The sequence below is a fragment of the Dermacentor variabilis genome, chromosome 4 (assembly GCF_050947875.1).
Source record: "Dermacentor variabilis isolate Ectoservices chromosome 4, ASM5094787v1, whole genome shotgun sequence".
NCBI lineage: Eukaryota > Metazoa > Arthropoda > Arachnida > Ixodida > Ixodidae > Dermacentor > Dermacentor variabilis.
The window spans coordinates 158857266-158878026 of NC_134571.1; the positions used below are offsets into that span (position 1 = coordinate 158857266).

Genomic DNA, 20761 nt, shown 5'->3' on the forward strand with positions numbered 1-20761 from the left:
GAGTTTGGACACGTAGCACCCAGTGGTGTCGACGGGGCAAGGTGTAAGTCGATGGGGTATTATGGTATTCTTATGCTAAACAAGATGCTAAGAAGGGAAAATGAATACAGAGGAAGGCGGTTAGACATATTTATTGTAAATAGAGAATATACAGTTGTCAACTGTTGATTTAAAATATTTCAAATGGCAATAAACTGCCAAGCAAAAAGTTCACGCCTAAAATTTATGTATATAATGTTTAACTGCACGATAAACATTGACACATATGTTCCCCACGCCCTACACAAACTATTAGGGGTGTGCGCATAGTCATTTTGGAGACGAAATCGAATACGAATTGAATAGCGCCTAAAGCGTATCGAATTGAATGTCGATTGATTTTCGAATACAGAAGAGTCGTTATCACAGCGCTAAAACCCTAGTACTTGAAAGTTAGTAAGCTTCTTTTCATAGGAAATACGTTATCAAGCGTTGTTAAGTAAAAGCAGAAATTAATCGAGTCAAACAACGAGTCGAATAGGACACTATTGAATTCGCTATTTGAGTGTTTCGAATATTCGAACACCACTACGACCAATGTTTCCATACCAGAATCAACACTAAAAGGACGGAAACACGACTAAATGCAAACAGAATACTCTTGTAACAGTAAAGCTGTAGCAATTATTTCCTCATTACCACCACAGAATAGAACAGCGTGGGCCCCTCTAGTACTAGCATCGCGTAAATGGATTCATTTATATGAGTCTAAGATGATGTAGATGGATGGAATTAACTTTATTGTGGCTGTCGCATGTTGAGGCGGCTCAAATGTCGGGGCAGAAGAGAGACGTCTAGACCCTTGAGCGTCGCAACATAAAGTACGTTTATTGCCGCGTGCCGGTGCAAAAAAAGACACGGGTGAAGACCAGACGACAAAGATGAGTGCAGAAATTCCAACAACTTGATATGATATTTGAATTGCTATTAATGCTTAACTTGTCAAAATTGGCATCGCATTTTGCTGCATGGTATGGTCTAAATACTTCGAAAAGCTGGATAATCTGAAGCTGTTATTAAAACAGCCAACTTGAAGTACCTCAAGGCCATCAAGGTGTAGGAGTGGAATGCGCTCTAAAGAGAAAGGTAGGTAACAGAAATAACAGCGTGGTGTTACCGTATAATCATCGGCTTTCGCATCGTCTAAAATAAGTAGTTTTCCGCTACAATGTTGATGTGGTTTTGACTGTTAAGGAAAAGCTAGGTGCTATTCGTCCAGCTCATGCAAAGCGCATGTGCAGGAGGGGATGAAAAGAACAAGCTCAGTCTACTAAGAGACACGGTGTAACCCTTGTTCCTTGCATTGTGTAATATATTCTGTTTACATGTGGACGGAAATACATCGGGCAGAGAGGCGGCTGCCTAAACATCAGATTTAGAGAGCAGTACACCTCCCTCAAGGAGTCACCATATTCGCATGGCGCCGTACAATGCCGACAATGCGCATGCGAACATGTTCTGCAAGGCGCATCAGTCCTTTTCCGGTATCGAGATAGGACGACCAGGTAGGTTGCATAAGCTTTCTACACACACAAAGAAATGCTTCCGCGTGTCTAAACCAGCCCTTGATAAACATATACACATCTAAAATAGTATGCTTCCATAAGTCATATTTGGCTCCAAATCTAACACCATCCGCGCCCATATGATAAAGTCCTTAGTCAGAGCTCGTTTCTGTAAGTTTTCAGCTTTCGGGGAGTTCATCTTTTGTTTCTTTATGAGCACAGGGTACCTAGGACTTCAAAATTTTTGATGGTCCAGTTACTCAACGCAAGCGAATCCGTACTACACAGATACAACGAACTGGAATTTTTCGAAACACCTGCATTAGCTTACTACTTCAAACTCCTCAGGAAACCAAGATTCGTACTCTTAATTGATCTTTATTTAAAAATTCAATAAAGAATCTTATATATAACCTATATAACGCATATAAGCAGCCTATATCCTTTTTCTTTTCGGATAATGCAGGCATTATTAGTTGCATCTTAAGATCGTAGAAGGTTTTCGGCGGAGTCGAAAGCGAAAAATTTAGTAATGTGGACCGAAAAAATGAATATTACTTTGCATGACCTTGCTGAGAGCCTCCTATATAATGCTTCGCAATAATGTAGTGACGGGAGAGATTGTGCACTTGTAGCAGCACCCATGGAAAGCGTCCCTAACGTTTCAGATGTCATGCACTAAAGCACGAACTCATGCGTGCGTTTCGCAGTAACCGCAATTGTGAAGGAATGGTCTTACCCAAGTCATAGTTGAATATGAAGTTTGTTACTCCTTTGTTTAGATCGCGGTTTTCTATGCCAGCCTTTTAACTGAAGACTCTGGTAATAGTGGAAACCTTTACTGTGCCTTACCCATCCTTAAAAAGAGCAGACTTAAATTTATTTAAATATTTCTTTTTGTGATTTACGCTGCTGTAATATATGTACCGATATTAAAACGTTGTACAATAAATGTAATAATAACTAAACGTTCTTTACTCCAGGAAACGCAAGTTGAGCAATCCATTCGGTAACATTGTTTTAGAACCTCTCAGCAGGTAAACCAAGGTCTCTCAAGGTAGCTTCTTTTTCCAATTAGGAAAAACAATGAGCAAATATACTCCATCTGACAAGGTGGTTGCGGTAGGGTAGAAGCTGTGAAGCTCGCCGCAGCGGTGTTCAGGCGCTGCGCCAAATAGTGCGCCCATTGCACGTTCTGTTCATTGGTCTAATCACAGCAATAGGTATTGTTGTGCGTATTGATGGAATTTGAGACCCACTGAGAGGTCTTCATCGTGATAATTTTAAGCTGCTTGGCTTTAGTATTGCAATTTGGCGTTTACTTTCCGCCAAGACCATTGAAGAAATAGTAACCCTGCACATTGAATTATTAAGCTGCAAATATGCCGGAAATCAATCCACGGCTTCAGCACTGATTTGAGGCTATTGTTCAGAAAGTACTAAAAGCTTTTTGGCATGCATTTATATGAACATAGGAAGCAAACGCAAAGAAGAGGAAGCGTAGGCTTCCTGCGCAGTAGTGCACAGCCATTAGCAACCATGACGACCACAGTAGCGGTCACTTCTCGTGAACGCCATCTGTCTAAAGTGCGATGTTTGCCGAAAGAGGCGAAACATTAAAGATCTTAGAATCGCTTGCCAATTAGTATGGGGAAGTAGCTATAGCATGAATTTTCTGGTCAAGAGCACAGCACAACTCCCGAAGGTGAGCGAGCCGACGCTGTACGAGTGGGTGTCGAAGAAAGTAAAGGTGGTCAACCTGTTGGCGCCGAAAAAGCGTTCTGGCGTAGGAGTTCGTGAGTGCAAGAAGAAACTGGACAACTTTTACCTGGGGGTGCTGCAAAAGGTCGTGCACGGCTCTTTTCGGAGAAACGAGATCTACGTTGTCGCCAAGCTGATGCGCCCCTTTGAAGGGTACAGCGACTTGCAATTCGTATCGACAGCAACTTTGCACAGGATGTTGATCAAGCTTGGCTTCCGATACAAGAACTGGTGCCGGAACGCGCTGCTCATCGAAGCGACGCGCATGGCGCAGTCTCGCGGCCGCTAGCTGCGCCAGATTGCGATGTTGCGACATCAAGGTATTCAGGCTTTTACACCGACGAAACGCGCGTCAACGCCGGCCACACGAGTAGAAAAGTGTGGATTGACGCAGCCGTAAATACCCTGCATAAGGTGCGTCGATCCGGAGTGTCGATCGGCCTCCAAACCCGCGGTGGCAAAGGCTGCAGGCTTATTGTTACCCACTGCGGCAATGAAAATGGCTTTGCTGAAAGTGCAGGGATAGTGTGGCGCGCAAATAAAAGATCAAGCGATTATCATAAGGAGATTAATAGATACCACTACGAAAAATGGTTCACTAAGAAATTGCTGCCTCTTCTGCCACCTGCAAGTGTTGTAGATAATGCACCTTGTCACTCCGTGAAGCAGGATAAGGTGCCGCGAATGATCATCCCCAAAAAGGAAATACAGGACTGGTTTTCTGCAAAGGGTGTTGCGTATGGCTAAGACATGATAAAGGCTGAGCTCATGAAGCTCGTACAAAACATGAACATGGGCGGAGACCGATACCGACTGGACTATCATCAAATCGACTCCAACCTATCACTGCCAACTCAATCCGATAGAGCTCGGATGAGGTGACGCCAAATGTTTCGTGGCTTGGGAAAACAGGACATTAAAGATTCAAGACGTGGTGCTGCTGGTAAGGAAGGGGATGCACCAAGTGAGTGCTGAGAATTGGAAGAAGTACGTACACAACCTTCTAGACGAAGAAGATTCGATGAAGAAAGTTAATCACATGGTTGATGATGTTGATGGTCTCTACCCAGTGGTGGTGAACATCCGAGAGGACAGAACAAGAAGGGATGGCACAATCTCTGCTGATGAAGGTGGCCTCGGATGCGAGCTCTTATCACGGCCTTCATCAATACAGCTGCATTCAGTGCATTTAACGCATGTCGTTTTTAAGTGCGCATAACGTTCAAAACTCTATCTCTCCGATGAAACGTTCCGTTCTGAATGACTTTCCAATAGGTTAGACACCTGTATCTGTTAATTTTATCTTCTCGTGGCTTGATAGCTACCCAACAAACTTGCTTGTTTTAACTCAATCGGGGGCGATGACAGGAGGTTGTATGAGCACCACATTAGGTGTGAGCCCCTCTGAGCTTCGTAGAACGTTTACGTAAAAATTGGTTATTTCAGGACCGTCATGTGAAGCAGTAAAAATACATTGTGTCTGTATTTCTACTCTCTTGGTCTGATTTTCTTGTTTTACCTATTTTGTGTTGACTGTTTCTGTGCATATAGAATTCATGATTATTACCGAAAGTGTTGCAACTGTTTTAGTGATAATCTGCAATGATTACAGTTGACGGTTCTCAAACAGCTTTTAGTGCAGTAAGCAAACCATCTTGCTCCCCAGATATGCGTAACACAGACCACTTTCTCAAAGGAGCCTGTGTATTTTATGTCTACCTTTCTGAAGTGCACAAATCAAAACCTGCCCTGTCAAAAGTTCTGCATCTCTGCATATGTTAGACATTAACTGTTGCATTTTGTTTAACCTCTTCCATTTCTTTAGCGCTGCGACATGATGATGGTTGCCGAATAGACCTGCTTCTGCGATATAGAGGCATCCCGAGAACAAGGGGCTGTCCGTTTCATAGTGGCCTTGAGACGCGGCTAAAATGGCGTAGCGGCGCAATCATGTTATTTGTATCGAAACTGGGGCTGATAATTATACGCCCTACTGACTGAGACAAAGATGGCTACGGTTATGTAGCCGTATGAGCAGTCAAAGTTCTTTTTGGGATAATTTTGACGAAGCCCGAGTTTCAGGCGTTTTTTTGTAACCTTGCTCCTCCCGTAAAAGTACATGTATTGACTGCAGACGGAAATGAAGTACGACCTTGACTGCGCGACGCCAGCAGTTTATGCTGTGTTGCGCAAGTTCAGCTTGATGCTTTCCGTCTGCTCGCGTGCTTAACTTGTTTTGTTCTGCAAGCGCTCAGACCAACTTGGTATGAACGCTCGACGCGTTTGCGCTCCCAACGTACGATTTGGGGCCAGATCACTGACGGACGTCAAATTTCCCGCGACGTTTGCTCTCCACCGCCGTGACGGGCTTGCCCTAACCAGCACTGTTTTGCTTGGTGTGGCCCAATGAAATTATGGAAATGTATCCAAAGCAGCCTTACGGCTCTCAGCAAGCTACACGGATGCTACGAATTATAGGTTTCGAATCATCGAGCTGGGGCAGAAATCAGCAGGCGACTGTCAACGAATTGATCTTTTTTTTGTCTTGTCTATGAGCAATGCAACGCGACCTGTTCATAAAACAGAAACTGTCGATTACACAACTTCTAGAATTTACCGTATTGTGAGCGTATATCCCGTACCCAAAATGCTAAAATGCAACAGTAAAATTGGGGCGCTATTTGTATGCGAATTATTAAATGAGCTGTGGCTTCGGGGCCGGGCGAATTTCGCTTCCAGATGGTGTTTCATGGCAGTGCGAGTCGCACTGCCGTGAAGCCATCTTAAGGGCGAAGTTCTCCATCAGCGTAGCTGAAAAGGTGGGAAAAAGAGCTCCTCGCTGAAGATACGACGTAACCGATTCGTGCGTCCGCGAATGGAAACTGGTTTATAAGATTTGGGCACTGAATGCATTTCCACGCGAATTTTTTATGGGATTTTGTCTTGATGTGAGGCTTTTGCGTGGAAATGTTGCCATATTGTTTCAAGTGTGTAGAAAAAATCCAATACTAAGATTAAAATCGAAATTATATCGTATAGTATTATTCTCTATTGAATATTCGAAAATATCGAATATTTCCACAATCCCGAATTAACGACATATGACATTATGGGCCCAGAGCTCCGCGTCCCTAATCGCGACGGGCGATTCACTCTTTCGCACGGATTTCATATTGGATGTCTCGTTGGGAGAGGGGAGGGAGGCTCAGGTTTCATTATTCTCTATTAAGGTTCCCATGCTTGGTGCCTATTAAAACTATTGCTTTAAGCAGGACATTAGCCTGTCTGAAGGCGTGTACCATACTGTACTTGTATGGGCAGGCGTTCGAAAGGTATGCGCCTTTGTTCATAAGCGACCTGCCAAGGAAGAGAGCTCCGGCCGTAAATATTTCGACCCAGTGGGGGGGGGGGATGCTGAAGGTCGGTCAGCCACCCCCTGTCTACGCCACTGACTAATTGGGATGTTAAGTGTACGGAATAGAAAAGTCTCTTTACAGCTGAGAGTAGCGCGAAGCTAGAATTAAAATTTCGTACGGATGCCTGATAAATAAATAAATAAATAAATAAATAAATAAATAAAACCTTCATACCTAAATACAATATCTTTCTCGGGATTCGAACCCTGTGGCAACGCCTTTTCGACTGGTCTTCATAACATCTGAGCTAATGAGGAAGCTAGCAGGTCGCAGAGCATATCAAGTTGTGATGACCCTAATATGGGGACAAAGGTTCGTGCACTCAAAAGTTTCTGACGGTTCTCTTAGGCGGAGCCTCCGAGAATCCAATTCAGGACAAAGCCGTTCTTTTCGACCACACACACAAACATCTAATGGAACAAAAAAAACTTAAAAGAAATAGAAGAAAAGAGAAACCATAAAAGACACACTCAAATACACATAATCGCAGAAAGAGACACACTTGGGGCTAGTAAGGAGCGAACTAGTGCGCGAGTTCGGGCTTGCCACGACGGCAGGGATACATAACAGTCTCGAAGCTGCGACGCTGCGACAAGCTGGTGAAAGGAGTGGCGCCGGTCTCACCAAAGGTCGTGGTCTAAGTTGGTTGACCGGGTGACTGGAGCTGGCCAGCTCTGTCTCGGAGAAGTAAACCAGGTGGCTTGGTGATAAGAGCAGACGGCGGCCGCGTTCTGGCCGGGCAGCTGGGTGTAGAGCTCGGGCCCGTAGCCCGACTGCTCTTGTCCTGCTCACGGGCACAGAAGCTCGAACGCCGGACTCGGGCAGCCGGCGGCACGACAGACGGGGGCGGCGTTCTGGCTGGGCAGCTGGCGTAGAAATCGGGCCCGTAGCCCGACTGTTCTCGTCGTACCCACGAGCACAGAAGCTCACCGGCCTTGAGGAGCTGGCGGCACGCTCTGGTAGACGGGCGACGCACAGGAACAGGTTGGCACGAGGCCCCGGTCGGGTGAAGTCCTGGTGGCTCGGGCAAAGCCACCTAGAACATTTTTTTCTAGGTGGCTTTGGCTCGGGTCCGGAACCCGACGGCCCGTCTTCAACGCCCGCCACGGTGGTTGACTTCTCCTGCCGTCGCATCCTGGAACTCTCCTGGGGTCTCCCCGGCGTCTCCTCTGCGTCTCCTTGCGTGTCCTCTCGTTCTGCCAGCGCACCACGCTTTTTCTTCTGATCTGGCCGATTTGGCATTCTCGGATTGGCTGCCTGACGCCCCGTGGTGTTTTCTAATTGGTTTGCTTTTCTTTTTGTTGTTTTTCATGCGCCGCGCGTTCTCGTGCCGGACGCTCTTCGGCGTCGTTGTTTTCCTTCTTCCAGCATGGAATCCGCCTGGGCGCGCGCACTCCTTGTCGTCTGCTCCTGACCGTCCCGATCACCGCACTGTGTCGCGCACCACACATCACACAAGTATAACTGACAGCTTCAAATATGGGGACGTTGAATATGGTAAATTATGCGCCTGGAATAGGTCTCATCAACCCAGGAGGCACACAATACACAGCCACAAAAGCTCGAATCGACAGAAAAACTTTTTCTTTACACAGCAGAATACCTAGATAATTCACAAAATTACAAAAAAAGTTTATTTTTTCTTATATATGCGCCGAATCGTACGATGCAGCAAATTTTCTAACTGCAGATCAACATTGATAAACACGAAAAGAATGGCACGTAGAATGGCACGTAGCGGATGGCACGTATTGAATGGCTGTAACATCCATTTTGTTGCTTATGCGGAATGTAAAATGCTAGGATTACAAGTGAGAGAATAAACTAAAGAGCGTCGCAAATACACCAGCTAGTCATAGGAGCTACCAAGCTCATGAGGGGAATATAACGAGACTAAAAATTTCATAATGGTGCATATATTTCAAGTATATAGAGCAGTTTGTCTAAGAAAGCTTGCTTGGTTGTTTTGCTGAGGGAAAGCACCTACTCACTTGATAGCAGCGCAGTCGATTATTCGAGAATACACGTTCCGCATTCATGTCACGTGCCACCGCAGCACTTGACCTGGGGTGCTATGCAGGATGCGCCGAGTTTCTCGTTCACCCGAGTTTTACCCGAGTTTGCTCGACGGCAGTCAGTGAACGGAGATAGCGTGAAACGCGTAAAGGCTGCAGGCAAAAAAAATATGTAGACAAAAAGCCGCGTATGACAACATGAGCGCACCCTGCGCGGCACGCTGCTTCCACGTTTCAAGCGCAGACGGCTGCACAACGAAACGCGCCAGCGCCGCGTATTTTTATCAACGGATTATCGCAACTTAGCAATACTGTGACTGTCCCGCTGTCTGTCTGCCCACTTGCCGTGAGCCGCTTGCCACGCCTTTCCCGGGCGCGTCAAGGGCGTGCCTCCTCTTTCGGCGACTGTCTTTCTATCCTCGATCGAATGCGAACAGGGTGCATGCGGCGCATTCTTGCACCTACGCTTTCGCTCAAACGAATAGGTTAAAATACAACAAATAAAATAGCAAAAATTTTTATTTCTTTGAGTATCTGTTTTTTCGTTTTGAATGCTAGAAATTTATGATGACAAACGGAGATCGAGCAAATTATTAAATTTTGCCCTTCTTGCCGCGAGTGGCGACAGTGAGGCGAAAGCTTAGAAGCAGATACATTGAAGAAAGTCGCACGCACGAGGCAGTTTATACGGTGAGAAGTCGCCTAGGGGCGCTACAGTGCTATTCTCAATAATGTCAGTGATCGCCATTCTTTCTCTATTAGGAGAATAGGAACGTAGCGCCGCAGTACGGCTGTTCATTGCAGGCGCTTCAAGTCTCCCGTTTTACCAACTAAAAACGATGTACTAGTCATAAATACGCACGGAGGAAGGCGGAAGTTTCCTTCCTCCGTGTAAATACGGGAGCAACGGCTGTCGCTGCAAAATGGCGATCCGTAGCGCCCGTAGTGACGCAGTTCAGTGAAAATGTACTAGTTTATCCTTGTGCGCGAAGTCTCGGCGATGCACTGCGAAGAAGTGCGTGCTTCCCAGCGACACAATTCATCGCTTGTCATCGCTTGCCCAGTGAAAGTGCCTCTGAGCCTATGTACGCAGTATTTGAGTGTTTTGTGCGCACCAAGGTGCTTGCGGATTACTTATGCTGGAGCCAGCAGCGATCGCAGAAGTATATCGTAACGACACCGCAGCAATCGCATTTTGGCAGGTGAGTGCTCTTGTGTGCGGTTATGCGACTTCGAACTGAGGAAGGTGTTGGAACTGTTGAGTGCTCAGTGCTTGTGATGAAGAAATGCCATTGCACTGGGTCTAGAAGAGTGAGCGATTCTCGGACGCTGATCGTGTTTACGACGTTGTGGCTCCGATACATCACCGATGACAGAGCAGCCATCTCAAACGACTGCTGCGATACGCACTCCTCAGCATCGTCGTCACCCTCGGCGCATCGACGCTTGCAAGCAGCCACAGTGACGTGCCGATAATTATTTACTGTGCGCTACGTCGCCACAATGCAGGGAATGAAACCGTGCTGTGGGGCCATCTCAGCCCAAGAAGGTATATGCATAGGCCAGCGACAGTCAACGCTTTGTTTTTGATAGTAGTGCGCAGTACTGTACATCACCGATGACAGTGCGTTGTGCGTGTTTTATGTCGGTGGTGAATATTGTTGATGCCTCTCAGCTCGGCACCGCGTCGCTGTTGCCGAAAGATAAGTTGGGCGTGGCCCAACCGTGGTGGGTGCGCGCAAAAGAGTTACATGTCTCGCGCGGGGCGTGACCTCTGGCTTTGATTGACAGGCGAACTCGTGCTAAACTCGTACATCGCGAAACCCCCTCCGAGTTCAACTCGGGAACATGGCGCCGGCAGCAGCAGCCTGTGTTATTACATCCAGCGGCAGCAAGCGTCAATATGACCGTCTGGACCCGTTCACGTATGTACATGACCGCCGTGGAGCTTAGGCGTCATTTTCGCCTGTCGAAGACATCATTGCGCTGGCTGTATGACGAGCTAGGCGAAGACTCTCGTCTGTGGAGACAGCGTGGCGGGCTTCATTCGCTCACCGTCGAAGAGCAAGTCCTCTGCGCCCTCCGTTTCTACGGGACTGGGAGTTTTCAGGGAAGCGTCGGCGCCCAGTGTTACATTGGACGTCATCAAACTACTGTGAGCCCCTGTGTCAGAGATGTCTGCTGTGCTTATTGATGCGGCAGTGCGGAAGCGGTGGCTGGCTTTCCCGAAGACTGCGGCTGAGCGGGCATTTATAAAAGAACGCTTCTTACTTCGCGGAAACATTACGAACGTAGTCGGGTGTGTCGACGGAACGTACGTAGGAATTAAGGTGCCTTCAATGTCAGCGTTACTGTGATTAGCATTGAAGCAATGTCTAGACGCACCATATTGCCAAATTTGTCACTTCTGTGTAGCCGACTTAAATTTTGTGTTACCGTCATCACACATGCGGCAGCCTATGATAGAGACTTTTTCGCTGGTTGCTGACTTTTTACCGATTGTTCTACTTGTCTATCAGGGTGCCTTCCAAGTGGCTCACTTTTTGGGGAAAGAGGTTAATGAAGTATAAATAGATAAATAGATATCACAAATTGTGTGAAGTACCCTGTGAATGCTAATCTCACAAAGAATTTAGTGTTTTTTATGAGATTACTTAGTACTTAGTGCAAGTTACTTAGTATGCATAATGCTGAATTTAGGTCATGCGTCATCTATTGGCCGCACTATGAAACAGCAAGGCATTGCACAATTCGTTGCAGTGCGAGATGGGGATGTCGCGCCAAGCCTGTTGTGCCTATGCATTTATGGCGAAATGAAAATGCATTGAGAATCTTAGCGTGCTGGCTTGCATGAAGAAAATACTTCAGAGTGTTTGCTGTGTTCACTGTTGGTGCATGTGCCAGCGGTTCAGTGTATATTCTTTTGCGGGGGGGGCAGCGTTATTCTGTATGGACAAATCGTATAGTTTCGTCTCATAATGGGGCTCTAATTCTTCAGCAGCAGAACAATGCAGATCCAATGCTCTGCAGAACTCTGTGTGTGTGAACATGTCGTGAACCACCAAGGCAAAATTACATATCGGGAGAAATGTGGTGCAGATGCCAATAAAAAGTGGGTCTTTAACCCGCCATGATAAAAATAAAGATTGCAGAGCGAATAGACCTTTTGTACAGCTTTAGAGCAATAATTACACAAACTGTGGCATGCTCAAACATGTAAAAGCTTGCCACAATGCCAAAGTAGGATGAGTGATATGCAGCATATTTTGGCATTGAACACGTCTTGTAACTGCTGTTTTTATTGTAAGCCTCGCTGTCACGCCTTTCCCTCCAGCACTCCCTTTACTGAAACGCAGCACTGTCTTTTTATTGGTGTCATGATGATGATGGTAATGGCAGCAGTAAGACTGGTTAATGCTTGCCCCTTTGATTCCTGCGAGTTTAGTGGCACAAAATATGGCATGTGCATACACCTGTGCAGCAAACTTTTACGCTTGTGGTGATTTGTTGGAGAGCTAATTCGTGTTGGGGCATTTCAAAGATGTGCGCCATTGTCGCTTAATACCTAGAGCATTGGTGAGGTTGAGCGGTTGTATCGGTATAGAAGCTTGAAGTTGAATTGCACAACAATTCGACGGGACACAAAGAAGAGAAATACACACAGCGGAACGCTCTGCTATGTGTGTTACTCTTCTTTGTGTGCCGTGGAATCGTTGCGCGATCCAACTTCAAATAGAGCATTGCGCTTCTTTGGTGCAGGATTGAGGAGCATTGTGAGCTATTCCACACCATGCCAGAGCCTTGCCACACAATTATAGAAGTGTGAATGTTTGCAAACAAAGCTTTGCTTTCAAATCCACCTGCTCATGTAATACAAGCACTGATTGAAGGAACCGTCATACAAAAATAATGGTGAAATGAATGGCCTTTGAAAATTTGTATGTTGACACTAATGACATATAGGTGCCACACCGGACTCGACAATTGTACTGGACAGAGCAGCTTGTTTACTATGTGAAGCACAAGCTTCCATTACATGCTGTGCAGATAACCAAGCTCAGTTTGTTTATACGTGGTACACAACATTCACTGTAATCTGTTTTTGTTTCTAAAGAAGTGCCAAACACCACCTCTTTTTCAAGGATGTCATGGGAATATTTGGGCGAGACCTTTTTACAGCCCCTCATAATGGAAGTGTGGCTAGCCAGCTTTGCTTGGGTGCCTTTATACGTTTCTGTTCCTGATCATTGTGTGCTATCAAGTTGATAAAGTCTATGCAACCAGTGCAAGGCATTACGTGATTCTATAGTCGGATACAACTTTAGGAGGCCGCAGAATCTGCACACAAGCCTGCACCAATGGGCACACACTCTACACTGATGTCGTGCCGCTGGACGCACTAATACCCGCTCATTGGAGAGGGACTATTTAGACGTGGAGGCAATCGGCTGCTGCGCTTTGGTCATCTGGGCCTCCTGTCTTGTGAAGTTGTATCCGACTAGAGGATGCCGCTTTTCATACAACACAAAAGGACAAAGTGTACAATTATTTGGCCTATGAAATGGATACATCATAAGTGAGCTATGCATGGGCTTAAGTTGTGTGAAAATTAGTACATGCAAATATATGACATTGTTAAAGAATATGTGGTATCGAACATGCATGTAATGGCACGTTTAAATCGGGGAGTGTTGCATTCATATGCACAGTCTATACGTGATAGCATTATTAAGCTCATGCCGTTTCCTGTCTTTACATTGTGAAATACACGCACCGTTCATCTTGTGGCTAATCAACACCCACTGTATTCTTGCACATAGAAAGAACAAACAGCACAATGACGTATATGCTGCATTAGTGTCTTTTTCATTTACACGGTCCAAGAGTGGCACAGGTTGTCTTACGTTTTTGCTCATTTTGAAGAGACATCAAGTGCATGTTACAAGTGTCCCAGTATGCACAGCACAATGTTTACTGCAATAATTTTATTCATGCTCTTGAATAATAAACAAAATAATAAACTGAAAGCTCGATTATAAGGTGTGTTCTGGGGGCTCGACTGGAGAGCAGTGAGGGCGCTGATCCTACTGCTTCAGAGCAGCCCTCTGGACCTTGCCACACTCTCAAGAGCACGTGCCTGGCGCTCGCCTACTGCCACCAGGCGGTTGAGTGCCTCCAGCAGCAGAATGTTTTGCTGCAAAAAAAGTGGATTGTTGGAATGAATCAACCGCATATAAACCATTATTTACAAAGAAAAATGCTCATTGCACTATTGGTACTAAATGCCCTTAACTGTGGAAGCCTTTAGTGTATGCATAATAACACAATTTGTCGGGACAACGTTGCTTTATTTTTCATAACGGGTTGTTTTTTTCAGAGCCAATTGTAATGTTTATTAGTGTGCCAACAGCTGAGGTGTCCTCGCACTTTCACGAGTCTCTACTGTAAGCACCACAAACCTATTTTTGTTCACTGCAAAACCAATGCCGCTCCCTACAATCCCGTCTTATGCGAGCCGATTGCATCATATGCCTACAAACATCATATTTTTGTCTCATTATGCAATTTTCTACCATCCTCGGCTGCAGTTCTCTCTCCTTGACATTCATTCTGTCACGCTTATGTAATCACCTTTTATAAATTGGCAACAAGTGATTGAAGACGTGCATGGCCTGCCCGCCGATTCCATTTTTTTTTTCTTAACCTCAACTGGCATATCAGTTGCCACGGTTTTTCCGCCACTGTCTTTCTGCCTTAATGCTATATCCAATAATTTTTGTTACTTCGCTTTCTGCACAGTCCTCGACTTCTCAAGTTTCTTAGTTAACCTCCAGGTTTATGTCCCATATTGCATAACCGGTAGAATGCAATGTTTCTAAACATTTTTCAAGGATATTGGTAACGTGGCGATCACAATTCGGGAATGCCTCCCATGTGCTGTTCAATCCGTGAAATTTTTGTATAAGTTTCCTGCTTTATATCAGTACCTGCTATTGATATTTCACCTTTATAAAGATACTCTTCCATAGATTCTACGGGCTGAATGTCACTGATGAATTTCTGTTATATCACTAAGTTAGTGAAGTTACCTTTATCTTTTCCATATTCTCGCGGGCCCACGTACATGTGAAAGCACGAACACTCGTTGGTTCTCAATGCCTTTTTTAAACTGCTGGACATTCAGTTCGTTACTACGAAAGTGACTTAATCCGTGCACTATTATTCTGCTAAATATGAAACAGTAGAAGTATACTTATCTGCAGCTTGTCGATGTCTCCTTCACTGTGTTGGTTGCGAAATCCATCTTCGGCACCACCTCCTTGTCGCATCGTAGCTATATCGGCTGTCTTCCTTTTGCACACACTATGCAATATTCGTAACGATCGCAGTCACGCAGAGTGGAGGAACTCAGCGCACTGACAGAAGCAGCACCGGATAAGGGTTTTGTTCAGGATTGTGCCGTGAGCAGTAGGTGCGCGTTGCGATCTGTAAAATCGCCGAAGCTATTGGCACTCTTTCGGGGTGCACGGAAAGATTGCTCACGGAGGAACAGAACTATCCAAGAAATAGTGGTCATCGTCGAGCCTGATCACTACGTCGCGCACTGTACGAGTTTGTTTACACTGGGCCTCTCCGATGCTTAGCCGCCATGCTCGCCCGATGAATGTATGTGATGACGCCACCACAGCGTTCCCTCGTGGTATAATGCGAAGCGTACTAAATTACAAATTAGTCGAATGCACATTCAGTGTACATCTTGTAAGCGTTAAAATGCTTTTAAACAACGTTAAAGTAACTAATAATATTGTACTAAATGCATTTGTTTTATAACTCGCTTGTGCGTGTAATGCACTCGGTGGAACGACAAACAAGTGAAAGAAGGCACGACCATGCACCGACGGTATGATCACGTGAGCCCCAGTTTGTCGACCGCCCAGAAGGCAACGCCCAAGCAATGATAGCCACCCAGAGTAAATCTAGATAAACCAATGAAACTGGAGGCTTGTCAAAAGATAAACTGTGTCTCGGTACCATTTGTGCTTTCATCTTGGGGTGTCGCCAGAGTTCGTGAAGATCCCGAGTTTCGCCAAACTCGGCGCATCCTGCATAGCACCCCTGCTTCGTTTTTTCCATAGCCGTTTCCACTGCGCGGTGGTACTGAACAGACGCACCGAAGGGTAAAAGAAGTGGGCGCATCTTTGCCAAGCGCACGGGCACAATCACATATCATTGCCTCCGTACCGTTGACCTGCGCTGTAAGGGTCTCTTATGTGGAGTAAGAGACGACTGCCTCTCGAACATTCACTGCTGCGTGAACCAGAGTTTTGCTAGCAGCAAACAAAGGTTATAGGTCACGGTGTCTCCTGCTCCAGCACACTTCAGCTCTATTCCACGCGAACTTCCCATTTTGCCAGCAACAAAGCCCGAGTGCAGCTGCTGCCAGATTTGTGCGTCGTTTTGACGTGGTGTGTAGACGGATTCAAAGACGGAAACACAATGCTCAGGTTTTACAGTAAACGTTTCTTTATACTGTGAGATGCCGACTCACGCGACATTTTTATTTTAGAGGAGCTCCATAACGCTGTCCCACAAATTGAAAACCAGAAGGTTGATGATTAGATTCATACGGCAACCACAAAATGTAAATCTTGCACTGGCACTGCCCACCCAGCTCTTGCGAAAGGTGAGCGTAACCACAGATTCGAGAATGTGCGAGCAGTGGGTATCGGGCTTCCGGCGAGAAGCTTGCAGAATTTCAGTGGTGCGACGATGGCGTTTAGTAGCCGAATTGACAAAAACAGCGCGACTGTTAGCCGCGCTTCATTGCAGTGCTTTGTATGGAGCAACAACACGATATATTTACCGCAGACACTCCTTGGGGGGGGGGGCGGGGGGGGGGGTTAGGGGCAGAAACACGTGTCTGCAATAGTGCTCGTCGCCCGGAATGAGCAGCAGTTACCGAAGGGAAGGTGGCGCGCAAGCCGAAGGACGGGGTTTATACCCGCAGAGGCAACCAAATGCACGCGATATTAGACAGCTTTAGTTACACGCACGCAGAGGCTTTGCGTACGTAGAGCTTCCACGTGTGAGCAGTGCGCATGCGTAGAACGTAGCGGGCGCGCGCGCGTCTCGCGGACGTACGCGAGATTCAATTCTTTGCGTGCGTTTCTTGCGCACGTAGAATTGGCTACCGCCATGTTCACATTTCCCGATAGATGGAGCTACTGAGTCCCTCTTGGCGTGCGTCGCGTACGTGTAGCTAAAAGCGTTTCAGACGGCGTGCACGTAAGGTACGTAGGCTTTTCACGTTTGCGTACGTGAAGCCTCCACGTACGTGTAACTAAAACTGTCTATTCACGCGACAGCCATAAGTGACGCGGCAGGCCGCTCCTGTCGCGGTGTTGCGTCCATGCATGGAGCAACCACGCGGACGTCACCTCGCGAAAAAAGTAACGACAGATGTACATTGTTGTCCCAATAAATGCAATCGTGCCCCTGTGAAAAAAAATTGCAAGCTCACTACGAAGTGTTCGCCAGTAGAAATCTGTTCCGTGCCGCCGGTGGGAAATACAGAGGGCGCCCAGTCGCCGAGAATAACTGAAAACACTTTCGCGGCCCTCGACGGCGCCTCGGACCTCACAGCGTGAAATCAAGCAGCTTGTCGCCATAATAACGACAGGATCTCGGGGATATTTCTCCTCAGCTTGAGATGGGAGGAAGCGATTGCTGAACTTGTTGTTTATTGTTTTTGCTGTCAAAGCAGAGGCACGAGTGATTTCAGATCGAAGTGGTCGAACAGGGTGCTGCCATGTCGTTCCGCATTCACGCGGGTCCGCGGCGCATGTCGTCGCGCAGACGCCCGGATGACAAGCGCAATTTTCTAGCTCGCCAAAAACCGGGGACACGACAAGCGACATAGACGGATCGCTGTCCGCCAAGGCAAAACCTGTCGCTCGTCGCCGTCGCTTGTCGCCGCCACCCAACATCGCGTGCACGTGGCGATGCCTTAAAGGAGGAAACTAGGAGATGAGCTTGATTGTACGTTGGATGGAAATAGTGCAGCAAGCGTGGCAGAAGGAAAAATAATATCCTTTTTGACTTGGTAGGGTCCTCTGTAAGTAGAGTACGCATGCAACAGTACTGAATGGAGGCGTTCACCATTGGAAACTCCTGTGTCGGCCCAAGCCTACGCAACGCGGCGATGGAGAGCTCTTCAAGTTGGATGCAGCTGCAGTTACTCGTGTCTACTCAGCTGGAGCGCCTCGAAATCAACATATCGAGAAGCATGGCCTGCTTGAGGAAGTTAATCCGAAGAATAACAGCTGCACGGAAAAATAGTAAAGCGACGCTGTTTAATCAGCGATAATCACAATGAATATGCGTTAAAAATATTGTAATTTGACGTTCCTGAACCGTCTGTTTCAGGTAACCTTTTGCTTACCAATTCTCTCGGCAGCAGCTTCATAAAAACCACTCAAAGTGTAACCTGCTCCGAACGAGATAGCATGGCAATGAGTATAGAGGCGTTCAAAGGAGTTGTTGTTCAGGAGCAAGCCTTCGCTCAGGATGTCCTAACTAAATACTTCGGTAGCAAGAAACACAGAAATAAATATTCTTGCAAAAAAATTGCGCCGCTTTTGATTATGTTTGTCGCAATAAAAGAATAAGGTAAAATGTAGTACCTATATCAAACAATATTAACAAATACGAGCACATTGTTTATTACAGAAGGTTTAAGAAAACTCGAGAAACTGCCTATAAATGTGGAGGTCACCTATGAAAGTGGTATCGCAATTTTGTTAACGGTATACAACAATTCATCTAAAAGGACAAACGGGATGTTATACTCATTGTTCCTAAATATAGCACTAACGCGTCGATAGGGCCTCTACAATACCTTTGTACACATTGTAACTGTTTCACGTAAACTGTAAATTAATACATTAAATTTATCCGCTCAAAATTTGCGACATTGGTATTGGTGCAAAGCTAAGGATTTCTAAAATTTCTACAATATGTTCACTTTTGAACTTATCTTTTATTGCCAATTTTTACAGTTTAACAGGTCCTGAATCAAAATTCAGCTTCGTATTGTTGCTAGCATTTCACTTTCTTTCCACTAGAATACATTTGATTGGAATTTGCTTGATGGTTGTCTAATAGGCGCATTTATGATATGCATTTATAATAGGCGCATTTATGAGATGGAGGCCGCTCTCGCGTCCTCCATCTCCGTCTGCGCGGTCGTTCTTCCCTCGTTCGCCGTGCTCGTTCGCTCGGTTACGCCGCGTCGCCAACAATCGCCGCATGGAACGGGTGCCTAAGAGCTGCCCTCCCTAAAACGTGCACAGATCGTTTTTCTATGCCACACGACCCATTTCAGTATCTTGACCCGTGAACTTGTTTATTTTGCTCCGGTGACCGTTTTTCAGCGGCTGACAAATCTTAAACGTTACATTTGGGGGCAGGACGCGCCTGCATGCATCAGAAGTTTCTCTACCGTTGTCGATAGTGCTCTGTATTGTGAGTTTCCGAACGTTGCTTAATCTGATGCTATGTGCGACGCGAATTGTGTTCCCCTAGAAATAAACTACAATGCCTTTGGTGTATCAGGACATCCAGAATAAGACCTTCGTATAGATGAGAAAGGTACTCAGTTTTCAACAAATATATAAATTTCGGACGATCTGCTTGAATCAGAGGAAACGAAGGACTACGGGTTCTGTTTTTTAGAGAGGGACCGAAAACACGACCAACACACCAAGAACAATAAAGTTAATGACCGGCGTTGTCACGTGAAATTGGACGTGGGGTGCTGTCCCAGACCAAATCACATATATCTGAGCGCATAAGAAAGATTGTTCCCAGTGCAAGGAAAATCTCCACAGTCAGGGAATCAAGCCCAACACAGCCTTTCGTGGCAACAGTTTCGAGCAGCGACATTTGTCTTGAATCTTCTGTAGCCTCGGCCAAGCTGTGCTTGTGCGGCCGCAGGCTGAAACACAGAAGAGAAGCGATGTCGCGTTTCCCAATCTGATCCATCAGCTCAACGACGCCGCCTGCATATGCGACTCATTACGGCACTGTGGCGCGGAATGCACCACTCGCTGTTCTTGTTGTTTAGGTTCTCGTTGTTTTGGTAGTCGTTACTAAGAAATGTTAGCGTAGGCGTTTCGAGCTGTTGGCGTTACATAAACGTATACAAAATGCTTATTATCACCACCACTGTGGCAGCTAATTATACGCCTGTTCTAAAAAAGAAAGTGATATTTTTGGTGTGCTTGGCTACATCTTTTTTCAGGGCAAAGGAGTATAAATAGCGGCGCTCAAAAGATACAAAAATTACAATCTCGTCAGTGCGCAATTAATTGCGGCACAATGTGGGAAGCCCGTGAAAACGCTCAAAGCGTAACGTTTATTTTCAGTAAAGAAGAGTCTCGTTTAATAGTCGCCCATATTGGCTTTTCCGAGAACCTAACTGTTCTAATGGGCTACAAGACACCCTGTTTTTTATATTCTCATAGCAAAATGTTATCTTCAATCAATTTTTTCTCATGCTTTCTTACCCGGTTAAGTTAAAAGTAATACAATAACAATCGAACTAGCTATCTATTCAACTGATAACAATAGGTAACATTTCGCTGCTGCTCAAGTGGAACCTCATCACTAGATGTCATCAGAGAACTAACGAGGGACACTGAAGACATTTGATCGCTTATTTGTTAGTTTAAGTCGAGGTGCAACATAGCTTTAGTAATAAGTACATAAAGTAAATATATCTCAGTTCTCGAAACCTCATGTAAAGAACAAAAGAGAATTCTACCAGAACTCCTTCAACATTTTCCTAGTTTTCTGTATTGATTCTTAAAGTCCACGTCGTGCCCAGTTGATTTTTGCATGTATTTCTAGCAAAGGCATTCTTTACACCTTGAGATTACTAATGTTACGTTCTTCTAAAGCTTTCGCATGCAAAATTTTGATATTGGTAGAGGGAGCGCCTTTGTGCGATGTGGGTTCGCTTGCA

The 20761-nt window shown here is 45.8% G+C and overlaps 1 pseudogene; it reads left to right on the plus strand.

The window, feature by feature from the left end:
- The first annotated feature begins 3210 nt into the window (after nt 1-3210).
- LOC142578395 (uncharacterized) lies at nt 3211-4187 on the plus strand (annotated as a pseudogene).
- The last annotated feature ends 16574 nt before the right edge of the window (nt 4188-20761 follow it).